The 7092-nt window shown below is 25.8% G+C and overlaps 1 protein-coding gene and 1 long non-coding RNA gene across 2 annotated transcripts in view; one reads left to right on the top strand and one right to left on the bottom strand.

The window, feature by feature from the left end:
- Positions 1-1417, top strand: part of LOC108691273 — a 4024-nt gene extending 2607 nt beyond the window's left edge. Inside the window, exon 2 of the long non-coding RNA XR_001931925.1 lies at positions 1190-1417. This is a non-coding gene — a long non-coding RNA (uncharacterized LOC108691273). The remainder of the gene's footprint in view (positions 1-1189) is intronic.
- Positions 1-7092, bottom strand: part of LOC108691272 — a 93555-nt gene that overhangs the window by 47646 nt on the left and 38817 nt on the right. The window lies entirely within an intron of this gene.

Genomic DNA, 7092 nt, shown 5'->3' with positions numbered 1-7092 from the left:
TATACATATATATATATATATAATACATATATATTCTATTTAATATTCAATTTGTATCTACTTTTTTTAGAAAATTGTAATTAAATTTATAATATTCGCAGATATTAATAAATAAGAGAAGACGAAGAATCAATAATGTACAATATGTTGTTAATAATATTAATTTTAATTAAAGTATAAAAACACGTATTTCAAGTGATCGTTTACGTAAAAAAAAAGAAATTAAATAACTATTCCCCGGATTAACGACAACGTCGTTGTAAATAATAGGAGATTAGCGGGAAAACGCTCTTTTAACGAAGATATTTCGTATGTTATAAACGTCGTTTAGAGGAATCGGGGTCAAATGTTTTGTGTGAATATCACAAAAATGAAAATTTAAGCCACGTTGTTAATCTCCTCCGTGACGATGATGACTGTCGCGTTGTCATCGTTGTCGGAAATAAAAAGAATTGACTGCTACCGAAAAATCAACGACAATTGAATTCTAGATTCTTGCATGTAATAGTGACGCCGATTCATGTTTCATGACATATTGATTTTGTATTTCGTCGATCAGCGTGATTCAAACAAAAAAATATCGAAAAATTTCTAAAATAAAAAGTGAAGCATGATTCAGCACTTTTGCAATTTTGCAGTAACATTGCAAATGTTTTATAATAGTCAAGAGAACTAGTTTTAGGATATTTCTTCATAGAATTACACACATTTAAAGATTTTTTTATTATATTAACTTATGAAATATCCACATATAAAATAGCTTATAAAATTTTTAAGTGTGAATATCTCTAACATATATTTTTTAATCTATTTTTTGAAAATGCGTTTATCAATAAAAATTTATATTTTTCAAATTTTTAATATTGCCTCTGAACCAACAATTACTCCTGAAAAACACATATTTTCATTTCCTTTTCCGGAACATTCCTGCATATATTTCACATGTTTATTTTAGTGATTGTATTATTTCGGCTCATTTTATAGCTATTTAAATATACCAATAAAGCAAAATGTGTGTGTGTGTGTGTGTGTGTGTGTGTGTGTGTGTGTGTGTGTGTGTGTGTGTGTCTAAAAAGAAAACTATAAAAAAATTTTAAATCATTGCAATTCCTTCATTGTAATTCCTTTTTTATGTCGCCAAACAAGGACCATTCATTCATGAGCTATTATTTTTTATATTTGTTTGCAGATACAACGATACGAGCGGTGTAATCCTACAAACGTCACAATGAAATATCATAACAATGCATGTCGAGAGATTGGCCAAGCTATTTGTCCGCTTTGCATCAGAGAAACAAACTTCATCATCGATGCGATTATCAATGTATATTATTTATTAGTTTTAGTGTTTAACGCTGTAACTTGCAATTATAATATGAGTCCCAATTTATCATAATAAAATACATTTTTTATCTAAGTTTTTTATGTTCTTTTCTATTTTTTTTTTCACGTCAAATAAAAATCATGTATGTCAACAAAACCTAGCAATAAATAGAAAAAGTCTATAGAGCTGCAAACTATACATCACTACATGTATTGAAATTTAAATGACAGATGAATTATCGAATTTAAACTGATTTTTTTCTAATAATAGACGTTTAGTAATAATTCCTATCCTGTGTAGAAAAAAAGCTACAACGAATATTATGAAATAAAATATTAATAGCTGTGTGTGTACATACCAATTTTGTCTTCAACACGTTCTTTAGGTCAGCTATATTATCAGATTTCAACGTTTATTGATCTAAATACAACCATGATATTGACAACACAAAACAAACACCAGTCAATGTCGTGTAGCAAAATACGTGCAGCAAAATACGCGAAAATACGAGCCTATTCTTCTCCCGTATAGAAAAAGTAATTCCTATCCCGTATAAAAAAAAGTTGCAATGAATATTATTAAGTATAGTGTTATTAATGATTGTGTATGCATATCAGTTTGGTTTCAAATATATTCTTTAAATCAGCTATATTATCAAATTTTGACATTTATTGGTCTAAATACGGTATAATAATAATAAAATAAACGCCAGCCAATTTTAATGCCGAACGTGCGGCAAAATATGAAAATACGTTATCTGTCTTTTCAGTTTCCTATTCATACATAAAATTGTTCACCGGTATGTTCAGTAATCTGTTTTTTATTGATCAACAAAAATTATTATTTTTAAATCGTCTTTACAACTATGTCAAGACCGATGTTAATCTGTTACGTTACTCTATAGCTATAATAGAGTTATAGTCTGAATGGAAGTCATAAACGATATATGTATGAAGCTGAGCAATTTGTATATTATACATATTATTTATCAGTTTGTTAGAGTTGTGTGAACGCTCCGCTTATATATTAATATTTCACAGAAAAGAATGCCAGTAACAGAACGCAATAGCTATCAATGTTTATTGACAACATTGATATTAATATACTTTGATTGCGATAATTAGCACGCTTTTAATCTGCATAATTGTAATTTTTTATCGTAATAAAGCAAAGTGCATTGGAAGTATGTGAGTATAAATAGGAAACATCAATAGCATAGTGGCAAAATACTCGCTAAGATAACCAGAGTAAAAGAAGTATTAAGTGCAAATAAAGTTGGAAAATTTTGCGATAAGTTACGAGAAAAAAAGTCGAAAAAAGTTAAGAAAAGCAAATCGAGAAAACGGTAAAGATTAGTTAACAACATTAGTGATGCGAGAACTTTGATCCTTATTTGCATTTCAAATTGCATTTTTAAACAAAAAAATTAAATTGCGTCGTTTAGAAATGAAGTTCTTTGGTGGTGCTTTCCTGATACTTGTGACAATGATGTTAATCTTGCCACTGACAGTCGGTCAAAAGAATAAGGATGTAATATATACACAACTCAAGATTAAGACACCCTATACTGAATGTAAGATACAACCTACAAGCATTATAGATGCACCTAGAAGAACAACCGCAAGACCATGTCCGGAAGATCAGAGACAGGATTCCAGAGGAGTATGTCGCTCACTCATATAACGATCGAAAAACATAGGTAACAGTTTCTTTGATAGAGCGTATTTAAGTTTGTTAGAACAAATTATCTTTAAAAGCAAAACATAGATTCTAAATGAACATAATTAAATCACTCAATTATGCTCCAGATTCGGCAACGTATAGATTTATATAAATTTATATGAAAACTTTGGATTTCGATATATGAGTACATAATCTACAGTGACATAATATTTTACATATAGCAATTAAAAATATAAATAAAAATAACGGCTCAATAGAATTAAAAATTCAAATAAAATAAAAAGTTATTTGAGCTAAAAGGGCTGATAGCTTATGCAAAATTGAATGTAATTTTACAAAAATAAAATTACGTTAAATCTAAACATATGTTTCGATCTTTAATTTAGTCAATGATTATAAAAATATAAAATACAAAACTGTTACCGATTTGCCAATACATAATTATACTGTTGAATATTCGAGGTAGCTTTCTTCATTGCTCTCTAATTCTCTTTATAATATTATATAGCAATATATCGAATAGATCTTAAGTCACCTATAATAATATTGTGCGGAACTGGCAGATTGCGAATTATATGGATTCAAATTCATGTACAATATGACAGCTTTCAAAATTCATGTATCATGTACCAAATGTATGTTGAATTCCCAGATCCGCCAAATTCACTCATTTTATTCTATCAATCAGCCTCAACAATTTAAAATTTTTCATTTATACAACCTTCTTCCTATGATATAATATTTGATACATATTTTTATATTTAAACAAATATTTCAAAAACATCAAAAAACAAATATTTAATTAACTGTTCATTAATGCTAATAATATTGGTAGTTTTGAAAAGTACAGCTTTAAATAATTAATTAATAATGATCAAAACAAAATACATATGCATATAATTTTTTAATAAAACTATATTAAGTTATATAATATACAGATATAAAATAAATCATTGTACTATTTTAACAAGCTATATATAGAGTTTATAATATTTTTGTAAATTTATTTACTAAGGTATAATTGTGCAGTATCTCTGAAAATTATATGTTCTGGCTTCCCAAAATACATATGTATTTTATATCTGTTTACAAGCTTGTAGATACAACATTTCAGCAATATCAGGTAAAAACGAGATCCAAAAATATCATCTTAACAAATAGAAAAGTGAAAATACACACTATACGTTTTGTATCCATCAGGATACAATTTATAATAACTTCAAATTGTAATTTAATTAATTTTAATTGCATTGATCTTAACATTCCTGAACAATTTAAAAAAGTTTTAAAAAAGTTTAAAGCATTTAAAAAAGTTTAAATATCAATCGAACGCCAGCTAGCATTAGCTAATGCTAATGCCGGCGGTATTGTATTTTTTAAGTTTTATAACAAAAGTACTTAATGAAAAAATATTTTGTTACATTATTTTGAAAAGTTCTCGAGGTAAATTATAAAAATATGCAATAAAAAATAAGGATTTCTATTTTAAAAAATCAGTGTAAGCTTGAGCTTGGCACTTAAGATCAAACTATGATAAGACTAGTAAATAGATTTTTTAAACCCTAAAATTATTGCTTGAATATATTTTTTATTATACCTTATTTTACGAAGAGATAAAAAGAGATGTGTAAGTGATCTGGCGCACATCGGAGATCTGTATATAAAATAATTTTTTCAATCCTATAATTTCATATATTTATTTTTATATTATCTGAAATCTATATTAAATGTATATTTAATAAAACGCAAAAGGATAACCCAGAAAACTTTTTAAACGAGTAATTACATGAAGATATCAAGTACTCTTCTTGAATTTTCGTACAGTCCCACATTGAATAATAACGCAAAACACTGCTCTTCTAACCTTATCGTATTTATAGATAATTAAAGTATTTTTTAACTTCAATCCAGCTAGCAGTTGTTCGAATTATACTACAAAAAAGCAATATAAAAAAATTTTAGTAGCTAAGATTAAATAAAATTGATGTTGATTATAATTAGAAGACATTTATATAATTAATATAAAATTTATAATTAATATAAATTTTTTTGCATCGAAGTAACGATTTTTTCGTAAGTTTTCATTAAAATTCTATCAAATATTTTGTTATTTAAAATTTATCAAATCGTTCAATATATAATTTTAATATCACACACAAAAAAGTTATAAATTATTAATAAATTCAATTATAAAATGATATTAAAAAGTTATTATTAAAAGAACTGTTACTGAATTTAATTTTGACGTTTATAATATTTCTGCCATTTTGAACTCATTGTTTCACTTTTGACATTTATAGATTAATATTCAGCGGTATAAAAACCTTTAAATTTAAATAATACATATAATTAAAAAATATTTAATACCTTAAATAGCATATGTAATTACAACACTTCAAAGCAACAGATTTTGCATTAATCACAAATATCTTTTGAACTATAATCGATACAATAAGAATTCAGCTTTTTGTATTGCTTTATTATATATTTTAGAAGATAATTTACATATGCTAAAAGTATATGTAAATTACAATTTTAATAACGTGATATATTTTACATTAAACACAAATATCTTTTTAACTATAATCGATCGATACAACAAAAATTCTACTTTTAAGAACTAGAAATCTTGACAATATACTTAATTTTGATCATAATAAAAACTTTTTCATCATATTATATATCGTAGTTACAATATGCTCTGAAATAATTTTTAAATTGCCTTTTTGCAATTTTAAATATAAATTTCTTAAAATTGTAACTTGATACAATAATTTAATGGGATCATATTCAATATTCACGAAACTACGGGAAATAATTATCTTTATTTTTACGCATTTTTTTTTTTTGTTAAATACTGTTATTACTGACACGTATACGTTTGACCTCCCTTTGTGATGTGAAGTTCTGTCGTTGTAACTTCTCGTTTGAATAAAGGAGAATATACTGCTTCATAACCGGTTCTTTTAAAAGATGATCATGAAGCTTGCACAATCAGGAAAGATACGACAACTATAAGTAGAGGAAGTAGATGTATAGGAAAGAAATAGTACTGCGCGTTTTGTTGAAAGGATAAAGTGCGTACTAAAGATCCAGTAAATCGAGTTAAGAATATTGAAAAAAAGAAGATATCTTTCACGAAGAAACAAAGAGAGCGGCAAAATAAGAACTCCTTAAAGTTCCTTCAAATTATTTTATATTTTATATTTTATTAAATAAAAAAATTAAGGATAAAATTTAAAAATATCAACAAAATATTTAAATATTTGAAAATATGTTAATAAAATGTTTAGAAAATTTTAAAAGAAAATTAAAAGAAATAGAAGATTTTATATATAACATATTCGACTATTTCATGGAAATAAAAGAATAGATAAACGACATGTGACGTTTAATTTGGCATAATATTTTGTAGATCACGTAAAATATTCAGATTTTCGCAATAAAAAAATGAAAATCTTTCTTGATGTTTTACTGACAATCATGTTAATGATAGCTATAATGATATCATTAGAAATATGTATTATGACTATGACTGTGGTAACTAGCATAAAATAAAATATTATTTATCTATCCCATATATCGTTGATAGTCCCATAAAGCTACTTTGCCCAACAAGGCAGAGAAAAAATACTCACGGGACATGTCAGACGCTGTTACAACAAAGATAATATGCAAGTAATTATCAATTTAATATTTCACACTCAATTCCTAACAGAGAAGCAGTAAAACTTCAAACATAATCGCGCCAACATTTTCGGTAATATAATGCAAAGCTGCGAGAACCAAATAAATTATGTACGATTGTTTAAGCTGTTAGGAAAATGAATTTTAGCTGAAGTTATTAAATATAGAAATGTTAAACCGTAGTATTATTAATTCGAGCTAATGAACGTAAACCTTTTAAAATAATAAACAAAAAGAAATAAAAAATAAAAAAAATATTTTTAATAAACGTAACCTTTTACGTTCATTAAAAAAATTTTCTTTTTGTTTTTTATTTCTTTTATTATTTTAAATATTGCATACCAATATTCAAAATATAACAGAAATGTGAGTTTCAATATAATTATACTGAAAGAATT

Source organism: Atta colombica, unplaced genomic scaffold (assembly GCF_001594045.1).
Source record: "Atta colombica isolate Treedump-2 unplaced genomic scaffold, Acol1.0 scaffold45, whole genome shotgun sequence".
In the NCBI taxonomy this organism is placed as follows: domain Eukaryota; kingdom Metazoa; phylum Arthropoda; class Insecta; order Hymenoptera; family Formicidae; genus Atta; species Atta colombica.
The sequence above is the reverse complement of the archived record's forward strand: the minus strand, read 5'-3'. Positions and strand labels throughout refer to the sequence as shown.